This window comes from Bos indicus x Bos taurus, chromosome 1, assembly GCF_003369695.1.
Source record: "Bos indicus x Bos taurus breed Angus x Brahman F1 hybrid chromosome 1, Bos_hybrid_MaternalHap_v2.0, whole genome shotgun sequence".
Classification (NCBI taxonomy): domain Eukaryota; kingdom Metazoa; phylum Chordata; class Mammalia; order Artiodactyla; family Bovidae; genus Bos; species Bos indicus x Bos taurus.
The window spans coordinates 155,811,668-155,829,884 of record NC_040076.1 but is presented as its reverse complement, the minus strand read 5'-3'; the positions used below and the strand labels follow the sequence as shown (position 1 = coordinate 155,829,884).

General features: G+C 41.7%; 1 protein-coding gene across 1 annotated transcript in view; it reads right to left on the bottom strand.

The window, feature by feature from the left end:
• Positions 1-18,217, bottom strand: part of KCNH8 (potassium voltage-gated channel subfamily H member 8) — a 501,290-nt gene that overhangs the window by 361,457 nt on the left and 121,616 nt on the right. The window lies entirely within an intron of this gene.

Here is an 18,217-nt window from a genome sequence, read left to right as displayed (position 1 = left end):
ACCATCGTATAGCGCTGTGTCTCTGTTAACCCCAGACTCCTAATTTATCCCACCCCCACCACCATCGTATAGCGCTGTGTCTCTGTTAACCCCAGACTCCTAATTTATCCCACCCCCACCACCATCGTATAGCGCTGTGTCTCTGTTAACCCCAGACTCCTAATTTATCCCACCCCCACCACCATCGTATAGCGCTGTGTCTCTGTTAACCCCAGACTCCTAATTTATCCCACCCCCACCACCATCGTATAGCGCTGTGTCTCTGTTAACCCCAGACTCCTAATTTATCCCACCCCCACCACCATCGTTATAGCGCTGTGTCTCTGTTAACCCCAGACTCCTAATTTATCCCACCCCCACCACCATCGTATAGCGCTGTGTCTCTGTTAACCCCAGACTCCTAATTTATCCCACCCCCACCACCATCGTATAGCGCTGTGTCTCTGTTAACCCCAGATTCCTAGTTTATCCCACCCCCACCACTATCGTATAGCGCTGTGTCTCTGTTAACCCCAGACTCCTAATTTATCCCACCCCCACCACTATCGTATAGCGCTGTGTCTCTGTTAACCCCAGACTCCTAATTTATCCCACCCCCACCACTATCATATAGCGCTGTGTCTCTGTTAACCCCAGACTCCTAATTTATCCCACCCCCACCACTATCATATAGCGCTGTGTCTCTGTTAACCCCAGACTCCTAATTTATCCCACCCCCACCACTATCGTATAGCGCTGTGTCTCTGTTAACCCCAGACTCCTAATTTATCCCACCCCCACCACTATCCCCTCCAGTGACCGTAAGTCTGTTTGCCGTGTCTGAAGTCTACTTCTATTTTGCAAAAAAAAAAAAAAAGTTTATTTGTATCTCTTTTTCTTAGAATCCTTATATAACTGTATCCTATGGTCTTTGTGTTTCTCTGAGTTCACTTAATATTGATTTGATAACCACCAGATCCATCGGTGTTGCTGCAGATGGCATTATTTCATTCGTTTTTATGAATGAAAAGATTCCACTGTGTTACCGCACCTTCTTCATCCATTCTCTGCCGATAGACATTTGAGTTGTTTCCATGCCCTGCTTATTAGTGCTGTAATGAACATTGGGGTGCATCTATCCTTTTGAAATAAGAATTTCCTTCAGATATATGCCCAGGAGTGGGATCTCTGGTCATATGGTAGTTCTATTTTTAGTTTTTTAAGGAGCATCCATGCTGTTCTCTACAGCAGCTGCACCAGTTTACAGTCCCACCGACAGTGTAGAATGGTTCCCTTTCTCCACACACTCTCCAGCGTTTATTATTTGTAGACATTTTAATGCTGGCCATTCTGACTGATGTGAGATGATACCTCATTGTAGTTTTGTTTTGCATTGCTCTACTAATTAGCAATACTGAGCATCTTTTCATGTTTGTAGGCACTCCACAAGTCTTAGGAAAAATTTTCCCATCAGGAGACAAGATTTCATTTATTTCATATGACAGCTAAATTATAAATGGATATTAGGACCTACAAAAGCAGTATATATATTTTGTAAAATATTTACCCAGTAATTAATTACATAATTTTTATTTTATAGGTATAATTAGCAAATACAGCTGGAAACTCTTCTGTCTGCTTACAGAAAACTGTTCACTTACTATGGTGTCCTGATTGGCACCCACTCAGGCTGACAGTAATGATAATATTAAATCAAAACTCTTTTCAGTACTATCAAGAGTTAACAGAGCCAGATGGACATGGCAGCCACTAAAGACAGCAACTTGGTTTATATATGGAGAAAGAAGATCAAGGCATAAGGTATGGATAAGAGACAAACAGCATTTGCAATCAGAACATCAGAAAATAGCCAGGTGCTACTGATATGATGAACTATTTAGGTTCAACCACAGAAAACTGCCATTTTGCAGTTGAAATACTGGCATTACATCAAAATAGGCTGTTCCCCACACTTTTTGGATTTGAAATGAGTAGGACTGATGTTTTCTGAAATATTTAAAAAACTATTTCTATGAGACCTACAGATTCTTAAACACGTATAACCCATGCCAATTGAGATTTGGATGTGTTCCTTTATCACACTGGATCTCTCAAATGTTTTATACAGTCCTCACACTCATGGATGAAGACTCCATCCAGACCTGTGCGTTTGCATCCTTCACAGGGGATGCCAACCACAGAGGTGAAAGGGGGCTGGTGACCAACCCTGGGCCCCCGGATGCTACGGAGTCCACCCCAGGAAGTTCCTTATTCAAACTGACTGCATACGCCTAACAGGTGTGCCTTTTTCAAATTTTCACAAGAGTACCTTACAGAAGCTACTGGACATCATCTCTAAACTCCGTGCAAGCCTGCAGAGTGAAGCGTAAAATGCACTGGAGGTCGATGGTGAGCTGGGCCTTCACAGCACAAGCAGATGGTGATGCTCCTCTGTTAGATGGGACATTTGGTTTTCTTGCAGCTCAAACCTTTCTATATCAAAAATCCCTCTGCTGAAATTGTTGATTTTCAGCTCTAGCGTCTAGAGAATACGGTTGAGGAAATAAAATCAGGAGTCAGATTATCTTCCTGGCAACCAAACAGAAATGACGTATTCCAGTTACATTAGGACATTTGCAATCTATTGATTGAATAGGTTGATGGAATAATAAAACCTGTGAGTGTGTTTTGCTTGCTGATCATGCAAGAGGCTCCCATTTGTCCTTGTATTTTTCTTTAAAAAACAAAAAATTTCATAGCACTAATTCTTCTCAACGATTCTCTTGTGAAAAACAAATTCCAACTGAGATATAGCAGCAAACATCTCAAACGTATAACTCCAAGATTTTAAAAGCAATTCAGCAGAGTGACCTCTGACTTGAGCTAGATATTGTGTATTTACTTTGGCTGTCAAGTCTCAACTCACTGCAATTAATTTGACGTACTGAGTTAATATCTTGGGCAGAGATGTATTTACCTGACAAGGGCACTGTAGAAGATGATACTAGGAGAAAAGGAATGTTTGCGAATGAAGATGAGATCCTTTGATGAAACAAAAGCCTAGAATAAGTGGCATTCACAGACTCAGACCCCAAACATCTATTTTCTCAAGGCTCAGTCTCCCAAATGAGAGCTAACAATGATTCAGCATTGTAGTGTTGGGTACTTCCGTTCTGTAAAATAATACCCTGGGCTAGAAAGGAAGCCGAGCCATAGATCTGCTGGCCCATTAAGAGAGGGTTATTTAAATTATAGCTAAATTACAAAGAACCATTTCACAATATCTAAGCTTCCAGAAGTTCTGGAGAAAAAAATGCCATCTCTCTTTTCTAATATATAAATTTACTATTACTTTTAAAATTGTCTGTTCTGACCATACATGCAACAAAATAACTAAATAAAACATAATATGTTAAAATTATAATTTGCATAAAGACAACGAGATGATGTTCTTTCACTTATTCATTCAACAGAAGTTATATTCCCAGGTGGCTCAGTGGTAAAGAATCTGCCTGCCAATGCAGGAGGCACAGGGGAGGGAGTTTTGATCCCTGGGTCAGGAAGATCCCCTGGAGAAGGAAATGGCAACCCACTCCAGTATTCTTGCCTGGAAAATCCAACGGACAGAGAAGCCTGGTGGGCTACAGTCCATGGGGTCGCAAAGAGTCGGACACGACTAAAGCAACTTAGCTCAATATCCCAAGCATTATGTAGAAGAGAAATATGCTCAATAACTCATAATCCCTGTCCTCAATTATGCAGCATCTGATGGGGAACATGTATAAGCAGAAAAGAAAATACATTTTGATCAGTATCATCATAAAAGTAAATATGCATATCGTCTATTGAGACATAATCAATTAAAAAAAATTAGATCCCTCATTTTTAGGCAATATGATAGTAGATATGTCCCCATGATAGTAGATATATATTTTAAATATCATGTACTGATTGCAAACTAGTTCATCCTTTGGATATACTTTAGTTTTCCTAAACATTTTTTTATACTTGTATGTTCAGGTTATTTAAAAATTTTCACTCCATACCTAATATAGTAATGGACATCTTTCACATTTGTCCTACGGCAAATTCCTATAAGTCAAAAGTTTTGGTTCAGAGGTTAAGGACATTTCTAAAACTCCTGGCACATTTTGCAAAATTGCTTTCCAAAGAACAGAAGCATTGCACCAAATTACATGCCCATGAGAGGTGAGCCTCTTAAAATATACATACACAAGTACACACCGTCGATTTTCATACTGGCCTTGATTTCATCAAAGTTTGAAGTTTTTTTGCATGCAAACAGTCTCCTCATTCCTGGGCATAAGTGAATAGATGTTTATATTACATAAAAACCCTGAGATGATTATTGGTTTTATCTGATTTGTTATCTCAAAATTAAGACTTTTTTTAAAGCAGAAGGTACAATTTTTGGTGTCATATAACAGATGACGTTTTACGCATTTTGCTGTCACCTTTGACCACAATCATCTCAAACCATGTGGCTGACCTGTCTGCGCTCATCATCAAGTCTGGTGTCTCTGCTACTCGGTTTAGAGACATGAAATAGTGCACTGCTGATAAAGACTTCATTAATCTTCTATTTTTACCCTTTGCAACCGTAACATTGTGAAAACCACCAATCACAAGTAAAAATTAGTCATATATATAGAAATCAAGTTCACTCTCCAAATTCTATAGAAAACTGGGAGTAAAATTCACTGAAACTCTCAAACTATTAAAACACATCCTTTTGAAGCCATATTTTCAACTGTTTTTTATATGTGTAAGATACAAATTGATGGCACTATTATCTACTTCCTCAAATACTTTTCAATAATAACAGACACAAGAAACAGAATCAAACAAGGGGAGCAACATTTGGAAAGAGAATCCGTTGTCCTACTGGATAAGTAATTCTAGAGTGGTTTACAACTTGAAGTGATAAATGCCTTGGAATTTGTTCTGTAAGAAGAGACCAAGTTTGGAGTTGAATGATCTGGTTTGGCTTTGTCGCTTACTCACTGCATGACTTAGAGCTGTTACTTTACCTCTAAGCCTTGGTGCCCTTAACCATGAAATGATGTAGGAATAAAATCAGTTATTGCCCATAAAGGTGCATAGTACACAGAAGGTATTTTTGAATATCCATCTTTTTCATTGGTAAGCTCATTCTTTTATCCTTTCTCATAGGCCTTATTAGCCAGACCAGTACATGTGGGGCTTTATTCACAACTTTCCAGCTAACGTTCTACTTTTCATCTATTTTGGAAAATAATGTAATGAATATAAATGAATACAAATTAGCTAAATATATTGGTGTTGTGGGACATTGTTAAATTTCAGTTTTATTTGTCAATGGGGATGAGTTGGTCACAGAGCTAGCAATGATTTGAGGAAAATATTTATCCTATTTTCCTACAATACAATACAGAATCTATTTTGTGATTTCATCAAGCCACTCTAAAAATTTCACATCTGTGCCATTCTCATAAAAGTGTACCAGATGATGATCATTTTTATTTCAGTTCTCACATAGTGGAAAATAATCTAGAAATTCTAATCATAGGCCATATGAGCCTAATATGATTGAGTAAAGTATAGCCTAAAGGTTAGAATGCAGAGTCCAGAGTAGAGATCTGTAAAAACTTGAGTTTAAGTATTTTAGGCTTTGAGCATCATCTAGTCTCACTAACCGTCAACTCTAAGACAGTACAAAAGAAGTCATAGAAAATATATAAACAAGTATTGTCATAAAATATTCTTTTCATTCTTCTGAACCGTCTAACAATGTAACCACTATTCTAAGTCACCAGCTGTTTAAAAACAGAAGATGAGCCAGACAGAGCCGGCAGGGAAAGTTTCCAGACCCCCGATCCAGAGTCATACTGTTTGAACTCAAACTCTGGCTTTTCCTTTCTGTTGACCTGAGCAAACGAGTCTCCTCTCTCCACTCAGGAGTCTGAGTTGGAAGGGTAACCTCTACCACCTCCTTGTGCCTTTCAGGGGGTCTGCATGTGGAGCACATGAAGATGCACAGCATCAGGCGTGGGGGGCTGCCCCACACAGCAGCTCCCCTCCCCATCAGCATCTTTATTTTCATAGGCATCAAGTATTGCAGAAACACAAGCTCCTTGAATCCGATCAGATGCACCCAAGTCTCAACTGCAAACGTTCAACTGTGTTTCAGCTCACAGGGAGCCTGCAAGTGACCTGCGCTTCAGGACTGTTGTGGGAGCCTGGTCTCAGACTCGGTACTGAATGTTCCACTCTGGCATAAACAAGAGGTTTAAAAAGTTTTGGTTGTTGCTATTTTAGGCTGAAGTCTTTTTCCTAGTCTCCACTGGGGATAGGAGTGGATACACTTTCTATGTCTGCATCACTTGTAACCTGCCTGTGCCTCTGTGTGTGTCTCCTGTCAAGCTCTGCACTGACAACAAAGCCCTCGTGTTCACACAGAAGCCCACTGACTGCTGGGCACTCCTGAGTTCACACGCATATGTGGTTCCTAATCTAGACAACGAACCGCTTCATCTCATGGTGTTAGTGTGGGTACGATCACCAATACTACAGGGAACAGAAGCTTTGCCTGCGTTGGGAAGAAAGGAGTAAAAGGAAGAATCAAGTACAGGAGAGTCTAAGGCAGAAACAGAGGGAAGATGTTTTGTCTGGTTTTCAGATGAGCGGGAAAACCAGGCTGAGGCACCCGCAGAGTCATGTTGGCTCTGGAGGGGGTCAGTGATACTCCCCACATGTAGTCTCCACAAAATACCAAGCGCACCACTGTAAGAGCGGAGGCGAAGGGTCTCTGGGTATTTCAACTAGGACTGATCAACACACACACACGTTTATACACACAGAGCTGTATAATTATATCAAATGTGCACAGGCATTTTATAAAATAAACACAGTAGCCACTGCCTTTCTCCGAGTCACCCGGCCAACAGGCTGATGTTGACGCACTGCTCAGTCTAATCTGTATTCCCAATATGAAGGCTGTGAGCATTTTTCAGGTTATGTCTTACAAGGTAAGTCTTTAATATTTACACCACTGGAACATCTGAGACCGGAGGGAGTCATGCAGAGCAGAAGAATTCCAAATCAAAAGGGTTATTCCAAGGTACATATATGCCATTCCTGACAGTGTGGTTTACTCAAAGTATCACTTTTCATAGGCTCTGAATTCATAATAAACACCTGTCAATAAATAAACACTGAGCCTCACTTGAAATCACTGGCCTGTACCTCTGCCCAAACTACCACAACAGCACAAATATTTTATGGGAGAAAATATAATAAATATCTTAAACACATAATTTTGTACTAACTTTAGTTTCATGTCATGGACATAAACATTGTCCAGATTGATCATCTATGCATGTGGGAGCACAGGAAACAAAAAGCCTTCTAGAATAGATGGCACCTGTTCTGGAGGGTAAGGGTGACAAGGAATTCCAAGTCTACAGCCCAAGTCCACACTCCCTTCCAAAAGCCACAGAGTAAGCTAACGATTTAATAAGAAGAATTTTACACGTGAGGAGTAAGTTCTTACGTATGGTGGATACACACGCCACATTCAGGAATCAGGAAGAAAGCTATCATTTTTTAGGAGAAAAACAGACATCAAAAAATGACAACTAGGCCAATCTACCACGTATTCAAGAAGCAACACCTACTGAAGACTTTGACCTTGAATAGTCTGATGTGATGAGATAAAAAGATTTCTAGGCTGGGAGTCAGCAGACAAGTTTTTGGCCCTAATGGGGTCGCAAAGAGTCAGACACGACTGAGCGACTTCCCTTTCACTTTTCACTTTCATGCATTGGAGAAGGAAATGGCAACCCACTCCAGTGTTCTTGCCTGGAGAATCCCAGGGACGGGGGAGCCTGGTGGGCTGCCTCTATGGGGTCGCACAGAGTCAGACACGACGGAAGCGACTTAGCAGCAGCAGCAGCAGCAGCATGCTAGTAGCAATGATATACTATGCGACCTCTAGTAAGTCACTTAAACTTCTGTGCCTCAGATTCCTTGTTTGTAAAGCAATGGATTAGACTTTATGTACTCTCTCTGCTCTTATGAATTCTATAATTCTCATCTCTCTCCTCAAATATTCCTTCATATTAGTATTTGATTTCAGGAACTGAGAATAAAGTTCAAGCTCAGGTTAGCATTAAAGTCTCCATATTCTGACTACAGACTCTGTCTTCATCTATCCCTGAAATCATATCAATACCCCCTTCAGATCCTCTTTTTCTCTCCCTCTTCTGTTTCTCTTCTCTCAACTTCAGCTGCGCTTTACTCCATCTATCATTTTCCAAAGCCACCTCTGGGTTAGCGTTCTGTGTATCTGTCATCATTGTAAGCTATAAGCCCCTTGAGGTCAGATGCTGGGCCTTACACAGGTTCTGCGCAGTAGCCAGCCAACACTTCCCGCAAAATAGATTCTTGAGAATGACTTGTGATCCTAATCTTGGTAAAACAACAAAGGTCTGGTTTAACTTTAACGACTGATGTATTTTGTTAAAAATCAAAATGTGAGTGAGCCTGGGGAAACTCAATTCCTCTCACCCCTGTTGAAATGAATGCCTTTGAAAAGGGATGAGAATTAAATGAACGTTCAGATCATTATAAATGGCTTATCTTTAAACATAAACTAGCCAGGATTCATAATTTTCAAAGCAAACATGGCTCAGGTAAATAAAATAAATGTTACCAGACTAATTATTCACAGACTGTGCAGCAACTTTTAATGAATTATATTGTCAAGTGACTTAAAAATCTAATGACTGGAATAAAGTTAAACAGTTTCTAAGGTGGAACATATAATGTACTCACCATTGAACTATGTCAGAATTTGCTTTTATTCAATGGTCAAGAAAAATTGGTCTCCTGCTTAGTTACTCTACTCTATTTCCCATTTTTAAAAAAGGGCTTTACTTTGAAATCACCAAGAGAATAACCACTCCATGCCCGTTAGTCTTAACAGAAATCTTGGCTCTGTTTTTTAAGACATGTACACATTCTCCAACAGAGGAGCACAAATCAATAAAAGATGTGTCATTATAGGTCTTAATCTGCCTTTATGAAGTACTCTGTGCATCACCAAACATGATTTATATGATTTCAAAGAACTTCCCTTACATCTTCTCCATCCTAACTTTGCACACCTTTTTAGCTCAGAAAGACATTAAAGATTAGAATAATTGAGATGAAATTAGAAAGTGACATAGCAGTACAACCTTTAAAAAGGAAGACATTATTTTTTTTTAATTTCCCAAATAAATAGAAGAAAATGACAAGTAAATTGTGAACTCTTAAAAAACTGGGCAAGAAGTCTGAGGTTTCACAGTCCTAAATGGTCAAGTAAAGGTATGTGGCACAGATGACCAGTTATAAAGTGGTTCACTAGAGCAATGTGACTTAGCACTGAATGGGTGACTCAAACACCTGCTCTTAGCAGTCAACTGTGAGAGTTCAAATGCAAAGTAATACAGTGGCTCCAGACCCAAAGAAGCTCATTTAACTTATACTAACTTAATACAGAAAGTCAGCATGAACATCGAGAAAGTACACACATAAGTAAACAACTTAAAATAGAGGAAGAAGGTAATTTAACCGTTCAACTGGGATGGTTTCAAGATAACCTACTTTTTAGAAAAGTATTGTGGCTCCAGACATAAGGCAACTATTTCATCAGAGGCACAAGTTAAGAGTCAGTGACCTGTTCAATCGAGGGAAAACCTGTGTTTGTAAAAGACAGTCTGCATGAGATTTACTTCACAGGGTACAGAGGGGGGTAACTTTGACCACATGTAAATTTAATCTTAGCACAGAACTGCTGAATAATGTGTGACTGTATTTAGTGTCTGTTTGGAATTTCCCTTTCGGTAACTCTGAGCCAAGTGTCAAGCAATTATTCAGTGGACTCTTAAAGGTCCAGAGGTGTCTTCATCTCCCTCAGCACCTATGAAACACAGAGTGCCAGTAACTCTTCCTCTTCCTATGGCTCTGACCCATTTAAGATGTGGGTAGACATAAAGACCATGGGATATTTGAGCCAGAACCAGAAACAGAGCTGGAGAGGTGGCCCCAAGCCACTGTATTATAAAACGAGAAAACTGAGATGCAAAGAACTTCAGGGAATCAGAACAAGCCACCACTTGCGTGAGCAGTGACTTGGGAAACCTTAGGACAGAAAATGCAGGGCACTTCTCCTTTAGAAAAGCATGATGTAGATGGAGGCTTTCATTTCCCAAATGGGCTTCATGCTAAAAAATGAGCTGGAATAAAACTGGATGCCTGTGGCCTTGCTGAGATTTACCTGTGGTCAAAGCAGAAATTTTAAAGGTTTCAAAGTCTCTACAACTATCTTATACTTGAGTTGGAAAGTTCTTCTGACCCACTTGCTGTTATCAAACCTTAATACATATTTGAAAGAAAGAAAGAAGTCAAAGATGACACAGATAGATGGAAAGATATACCATGTTCTTGGATTGGAAGAATTAACACTGTCAAATGACTATACTTCTCAAGGCAATCTACAGAATCAATGCAATCCATATCAAATTAGCGATGGCATTTTTCACAGAATTAGAATAAAAAAACCTTAAAATTTGTATGGAGACACAGAAGACCCCAAATAGTGAAAGCAATCTGGAGAAAGAAAGCAGAGCTAGAGGAATCAGGATCCCTGGCTTCCGACTATACTACAAAGCTACAGTAACCAAAACAATATGGTACTGGCACAAAATAGAAATATAGATCAGCAGGATGGAACAGAAAGCCCAGAAAAAACTCATGCACCTATGGTCAGATACCCTGTAACAAAGGAAGGCAAACTATACAATGAAGGAAAGACACTCTCTTCAATAAATGGGCTGGGAAACTGGACAGTCAGTTACTTGTAAAAAGTGAAATGAGACCATTCTTCTGTGCCATACACAAAGATAAACTCAAAATGGATTAAAGATCTAAATGTAAGACTTAAGAAACTAAAGGCTTCCCAGGTGGCACAGTGGTAAGGAATCTGCTTGCCAATGCAAGAGACGTGGGTATGATCCCTGGGTCAGGAAGAATCCTGGAGATGGCAACCCACTCCAGTATTCTTGCCTGGAAAATTCCCTGGACAGAGGAGGCTGGCAGGCTACAGTCCATGGCATCACAAAGAGTCAGATGCGACTGAGCACACACATAAGAAGCTGAAAACAGAGCTACCGTATGATCCAGCAATTCCATTCTTGGGCATGTTTCTGGAGAAAACATGGAGAAAAACGTGGTCCAAAAGGATACACGCACCCTGATGTTTACTGGAGCTCTGTTAACAATAGCCCAGACACGGAAGCAAACCAAGTGTCCATAAACAGACGAATGGAGAAAGAGGATGTGGTGTGTATATTCGCTGGAATATTTCTCAGCCAAAAAAAAAAAAGAATAAAATAATGCCATTTGCAGCAATGTGGATAGACCTGGAGAGCATCATACTTAGTGAAGTGAGTCAGACAGGGGAAGACAAATATCACATGATATCACTTATCTGTGGAATCTAAAAATGATATTACAAATGAGCTTATTTACAACACAGAAACAGACCCACAGACTCAGAGAAGAACTTATGGTTACCTTTGGGGAAGTGTGGGGTGAGGGATAGATCGAAAGTTTGGGATGGACATGTACACGGTGCTACATTTAAAACAGGTAACTGACAAGGACCTACTGTATAGCATAGGAAATGCTGCTCAGTATTCTGTAACAATCTGAGAAAAGAATTTGAAAAAAGAATAAATGCCTGTATGTGTATAACTGAATCACTTTATAGCACACCTAAGACTAAGACAACATTGTTAATGAACCATGTTCCAGTATAAAATAAAAATTGAAACAAACAAAAAAGGTTAATGTATTTCTTTTTCTCAGAATGCAGTGTATTTAAAGCGTTATCTGGTGTTATCTGTCACACCACGGCACTTTTACAAGGCATGACTGATGTCCTCTGAAGCCTTTACTGCAGTTATGTTGACGATTGGAAATGCCAAACAAATTTACCCTCTGTACACAAATGCACATGCGCTTATTCTGATTAGTCAATTCCAGTTCAAGTGGAAGTGATGAAACATTTTACCACAATCTTTTTTTCCAGGAGAAGGCAATGGCACCCCACTCCAGTACTCTTGCCTGGAAAATCCCATGGATGGAGGAGCCTGGTGGGCTGAAGTCCATGAGGTCGCTAAGAGTCGGACACGACTGAGCAACTTCACTTTCACTTTTCACTTTCATGCATTGGAGAAGGAAATGGCCACCCACTCCAGTGTTCTTGCCTGGAGAATCCCAGGGACAGTGGAGCCTGGTGGGCTGCCGTCTATGGGGTCGTACAGAGTTGGACACGACTGAAGTGACTTAGCAGTAGCAGTAGAGGATACTTTGGCTAAATGAAACATTTATTTTTATTTAAGTATCTATTTTTATAGAATAAAGGCATTTGGCAAAAGGCATTTAGCAATTCTCTCATATCTGAAAATAATTAGAAAAAATATTATCTAATGTAGAGATGTAATTTTCTATGTAAATGAACATAGAAAGATGTTCATATATGAACATATTCTTATTTGGAAAGCTGATAGATAAGAACTCTGAGTAATTCTTAGAAGCATTGAGGCTATGAAAATCTACTCAAGTTGCCTGACTACACCTGTCCTATAAAAATGGAATGCTAATCTTATTTTTCTTATACTTAAAGATGTGATAAGTGCTAATTATTTAATATCTACATATTTTTAGAAGTTGCAGTCATTATCAATATTGACTGAAAAATGACATTAAATGTTGAGACTTTTATGCATTAGACCCCAGAAGACTTGTCAAGATGTAACAAAGGGAATTGAGAAGATGGAGGCAAGGATGATTCAAGTTTAGGAAGTCCTAAAGCTTTTTAAAAAACAAAGGGAGTTTAGTAAGAAGAAAATATAAATACATTAGGAGTAAAGTTGAAGACTCATTTAGGATGACAATCATCACAAAAATGACAAATCGTAAAAAGCTGACAAAAACAAACATCATAAAATCCAGAATAATAGCAACGGCATCATTCATCCACTGTCTCACATCCTCTTTATGGCACTTTTCATAGAAACGCTTTTGGCTCTGTCTGTTGCAGTCCTGCTTTTCCCTTCCGGGGCTCACATAATTCCCATCCAGGGCATCCTAGGAGCAGGTCATTCTGCGTCAGGATCTCAGATCCTGCACTTCCGTGTCTGGACACCTGGTGAGTCACGGAGTGGGTAGCCCGAGTATTCCTGCAAGCTCTTCATTTCTGAACCAGGCCAGCTAGCAATAATCACACTTGGAAATTACTGCAAAGGACATAAACACATTCCATTCAACCTGAACCAAATTGATGTATTCTCAACTCAACTCCCATTTCAGCTGGATCCCAACGTTGCCTGCAGCCACAAGAAGGAAAGTGTGGCAGAGGAGAAATTAAAATAAAAAGAGAGTACAATGCACCCATTGTGGTTAAAGAATACGACTTTTGAAAATTTTGCAACAGAAAAGATTAATGAAACGGGGTGGGGCCCCCACCAAGGAAAGTGAGAGGCCCTGAAGCTTCAGCTTGCTTAGTTCCTGATAAGCCCTTATCTGCAGAAAGAACGCATCCCAGCAAATGGATGGAGTCAAACACACCCAGTGTTTTCTTTCAGGTAGATTCACGGGGGCAGCACAGCAGGATGGAGGGAAGAGCAGACACCATGGAAACACGACGGACAACGGTTTCTTAGCTGTGGACTGAGGGTCTGCTGTGCGGCCTCAACCACCATCAACTTCCTGACACCCCTGCTCTTTTATGGTCTGTCATAGACACGTTGCCAGCCAGGAATGAGCGTGGCTGAAAAGAAACCAATGGCCTCTCTGTAACCAGGCCTTCTCTGAATTCACACCTGTTTCAGGTGCCATGCTGGGACACTGCGCCTCCTAGACCTCCTGATGTCAGACGACACTTTCCTACAAACCACTAATCTTCGTCTCAGCTGAAGCACTGCTTAATGTGGGGTTGCAGACTTCACTTCCGAAAGCCACTCATGAGTTCTAGGAAGAAACTAATGCAAAACGGGCCATGCATGGCCCCTGCCCACCGTGCTATCTAAGCCAGGAAGCTGGGCAGCGATGCAGCTCAGAGGCCGGACTTCAGCTAGAAGCTTAAGAAACAGCTCTCAGGCACCCTGTAAGTGCCAGCCATACTGGCACCACAGTGAAAACCAGAAGTGTGTACAATGCCTTCCCCTCACAAATCTCCACCTTCTATGAGGATCTGTGCTGGTGCTTAGTTTCTCAGTCACGTCCCACTCTGCAACCCTACAGCCCACCAGGCTCCTCTGTCCATGGGATTCTCCAGGCAAGAAGACGGGAGTAGGTTACCAAGAACTTCTTCAGGGGATCTTCCCAACCCAGGGATTGAACCCAGGTCTCCTGCACTGCAGGTGGATTCTTTACCAGCTGAGCTGAGGATAGAGGCTCATAAAAATACTCAATATTTATGAGGGCAAAGGATGACAACAAATTTAAAAAATTAATATAAATTGATAGATTTTAAGACCAAGAAATGCATGGAGCGTCGCCTAGGTCAGTGGTTCTGCTGCGAGTCACTGCTGACACTCGCTACCAGGGGCCCATGAGAGAGAGGACTTGACGTGGTTATTCAGGAAATCGGATGTGATATCGGTGGGCCATTGAAACCTCATTCACTCTACAGAAGCCAGAGAAATGTCTCCCAGAGCACTCTGTGGTCACTTTCAGAGCTTTTTGCCTTTTGATGCTAAGTGGAAAATCACAGCAGGTCAGGACGCCTGAGTTCTCAGCCTGACCGTCATTTTCTTGCAGGGGCCTCTGTGATCACCCCTCCAACAGGTAAATGACGGTGGGAACAAGTCAAATGAGGCCCCACAGTGTTTCAGCAGAAGGGCTCTGGTTCCATCTTGTACCCTCCCAGGATCTGCGACCGTCACGAGCATGACATTTGCCCAAAGGTCCCAGGTGTAGGGCAGTACAGGAGAGCTGTGTCACGGTGCTCAAGAAAACAGCTTAAGAAATGTTTTGCCAGCCTCCCACACACCTTACACCAATGTATGAGAGGCATACGTCTCCACCCCTATACCAACCAATTAAGAAAATGAGAAAGCTGTACACATTTTCTGAGCTGAATAAATCAGAGAAGGAAACAAACGGTCCCTCACTGGGCTTACAGGCCAGTGTCAGCGCAGGGCCTGGACATACAGCAAAGCCCGTAAGTGAGCAAACTGCCAAGTATGTTAGAAGACAGAAAGAACTACGGAAAAGGGAAAACAGTGAGCCAGGGAGACTGGGAGGCTGGGGGCAAAGGGAGGCATGATTTTAACTAGGACGATTCGGGGAAGGAGAAATTACTGAAAAAGGTATGTTTGAAGACAGACTTGAGAAGGGGGCATGCGTGAGCCCCGTGGGCAGCTGGGGTGTGGGGACATTCCAGGCACAGGGAACAGACAGGGCAAAGGCCTCAAGCATTCCTGACAACAAGGCGGGTGCGATGCCTCACAGAGCGTGAGGAGAACACAGCAGTGCTCTGACTTGAGCTATGTCTCAGCAAAACTCATACACGGAAGCCCTAACTGCCAGTGCCTCTCAGATGTGGCCTGGGAAGTAGCAACCCTGCACGGGTAACTAATGAGGATGAGATCACACTGGAAGAGGCCGGGCTCCTCACCCCGTGTCCTTAGAAAAAAGAGAAATCTGGACACAAAGACGGACACAACACAGTGACACTGCCATGTGAAGACTGGAGTGATGCCAGCACGTGCCAAGGCCCCACCGAGACCAGGACACGGGCCTGGAGCAGCCCTTCCCTAATGCCTTCAGACAGCTCAGTCCTGCTGACACCTCGACCCCAGACTTCTAGCCTGCAAAACTTGGAGACAATACATGCCTGGGATTCAATCCACTCAGCTTGTGGTACTGGGTTCTGGAATCTCTAGCGAAGTAATAGGCAATTAAGCCACAGAGAGAGAAAGAGAGAGAGAGAGAGAGAGTAACAGGGCAGATGATAAAAGGTCTTAATGCAGGGGCTTTGGAAGGGCAGTCATTACAGCATCTTGAGGAGAGGAGTGAAACAGTCTGCCCAAAAGCCGAGTGCTGGCGTGCTGCGATTGCATGAAGCCTCAGAAAAGAGGAGCCACCAGTGACGTAGGAGGAAAGCCAGGGGAATGTGCAGCAGGAAAGCCCACGGTACCTTTTTATCTAAGGACAGAGTCAGATGGTATCATATAAGCAGCTCAGTGAGGGTGGACTGGGGACACTCACTGAAGAGGGGGGACAAACAAGTCCATTCAGTTCACTTCAGTCAGTCCTGTCCGACTCTTTGCAACCCCATGAGTCGCAGCATGCCAGGCCTCCCTGTCTATCACCAACTCCCGGAGTTCACTTAGTCTCACGTCCATTGAGTCAGTGATGCCATCCAGCCATCTCATCCTCTATCGTTCCCTTCTCCTCCTGCCCCCAATCCCTCCCAGCATCAGAGTCTTTTCCAATGAGTCAACTCTTCGCATGAGGTGGCCAAAGTACTGGAGTTTCAGCTTTAGCATCATTCCTTCCAAAGAACTCCCAGGGCTGATCTCCTTCAGAATGGACTGGTTGGATCTCCTTGCAGTCCAAGGAACTCTCAAGAGTCTTCTCCAACACCACAGTTCAAAAGCATCAGTTCTTTGGTGCTCAGCTTTCTTCACAGTCCAACTCTCACATCCATACATGACTAGAAAACATACTGGAAAAACCATAGCCTTGACTAGACAGACCTTTGTTGGCAAATAATATCTCTGCTTTTGAATATGCTATCTAGGTTGGTCATAACTTTTCTTCCAAGGAGTAAGCATCTTTTAATTTCATGGCTGCAGTCACCATCTACAGTGATTTTGGAGCCCCCCAAAATAAAGTCTGACACTGTTTCCACTGTTTCCCCATCATGAACTCCTTATTGCCAAATTCAGACTTAAATTGAAGAAAGTAGGGAAAACCACTAGACTATTCAGGTATAACCTAAATCAAATCCCTTACGATTATACAGTGGAAGTGACAAATAGATTTAAGGGACTAGATCTGATAGATAGAGTGCCTGATGAACTATGGACTGAGGTTCGTGACATTGTACAGGAGACAGGGATCAAGACCATCCCCATGGAAAAGGAATGCAGAAAAGCAAAATGGCTGTCTGCGGAGGCCTTACAAATAGCTGTGAAAAGAAGAGAAGCGAAAAGCAAAGGAGAAACGGAAAGATACGAGCATCTGAATGCAGAGTTCCAAAGAATAGCAAGAAGAGATAAGAAAGCCTTCCTCAGCGATCAATGCAAAGAAATAGAGGAAAACAACAGAATGGGAAAGACTAGAGATCTCTTCAAGAAATTTAGAGATACAAAGGGAACATTTCATGCAAAGATGGGCTTGATAAAGGACAGAAATGGTATGGACCTAACAGAAGCAGGAGATATTAAGAAGAGGTGGCAAGAATACACAGAAGAACTGTACAAAAAAGATCTTCATGACCCAGATAATCACGACGGTGTGATCACTCACCTAGAGCCAGACATCCTGGAATGTGAAGTCAAGTGGGCCTTAGAAAGCATCACTACGAACAAAGCTAGTGGAGGTGATAGAATTCCAGTTGAGCTATTCAAATCCTGAAAGATGATGCTGTGAAAGTGCTGCACTCAATATGCCAGCAAATTTGGAAAACTCAGCAGTGGCCACAAGACTGGAAAAGGTCAGTTTTCATTCCAATCCCAAAGAAAGGCAATGCCAAAGAATGCTCAAACAAGTCCATTAGCTCCCTCCAAAGCACACATGAGCCAGTGAAACATTAAAAAATAAAATCATCTACATCATGGGCTTCCTTACAGTTACTGGAATTTGATTTTTTTTTTTTTTTAAGTCAGCATGTATTTATCAGAAGAAATAAAAAGAGGATAAATGTTAAAATCCTGGTTTCAATGTACAGGTCTTCTATCTGTGCTGAGTAAAACTATTCTGAATCACTAAGTAGGATCTGAGAGGTGATTCAGAAAAGCCAAAGGTCTCAGAATCTGGTTTAGATTCACTCAGAAAAACAGCTTAATTCACTCAACGCCAGTAGCTCTTGAGACACATGCACAGATTCTGAAGAGGGCGTTCTTCATCCCACTTCAATGGATTCTGTTTCTCTAACTCCCCATCGGTGCTGCCTCAA